Source organism: Chelonoidis abingdonii, chromosome 4, assembly GCF_003597395.2.
Source record: "Chelonoidis abingdonii isolate Lonesome George chromosome 4, CheloAbing_2.0, whole genome shotgun sequence".
Classification (NCBI taxonomy): domain Eukaryota; kingdom Metazoa; phylum Chordata; order Testudines; family Testudinidae; genus Chelonoidis; species Chelonoidis abingdonii.
Window position 1 is genome coordinate 135707946 of NC_133772.1, and position 564 is coordinate 135708509.

Consider the following 564-nt stretch of genomic DNA (forward strand, 5'->3'; position numbering starts at 1 on the left):
TCTGGATCGGGGTGAAGAGCGTTGGGGACAATGGGATGTGACCAGGGCTTTCTTATGCCCAGTGATCCCTGGCTGCTGAAATGACCTCTTGGGTCCATAGACAATCAGAATAAATTAGAGCAACCCATCTAGCTGCTCTAATTGATGCTGGGGTCTCAACTCACCCCTGACAACCGAGCTGTTCCATAGTTCATGATCTGGCTAGAAATTCACCTTAATCAAAACTGAATAAAACATTGACACAAGAGACAAGTTTCACACATTCCTCTCCCCCCTTCCCCTCCCCTCTCGTGCACTATACAGTTCATATACTGCAGCTATTCTCTCAGTCTGGCATGGAACCAAACCAGGGCTGAGCCCTGCTAGTTCAAGGATGATGGAATGTCAGAATAAATGGAAGTGCTTTTTCCCCCTCCACCGCTTTGGCAGCTGAATTCGAACACTGCCGGCGCCATACAGAAGAAGGCAAGACGTGTGGTAACCAAAGGGGCTACAGAAGAGCGGTGTATACATCAGACACTAGCTATAGGGCAGGAGCGCACAGCCAGAATGCAAACTGTCAGC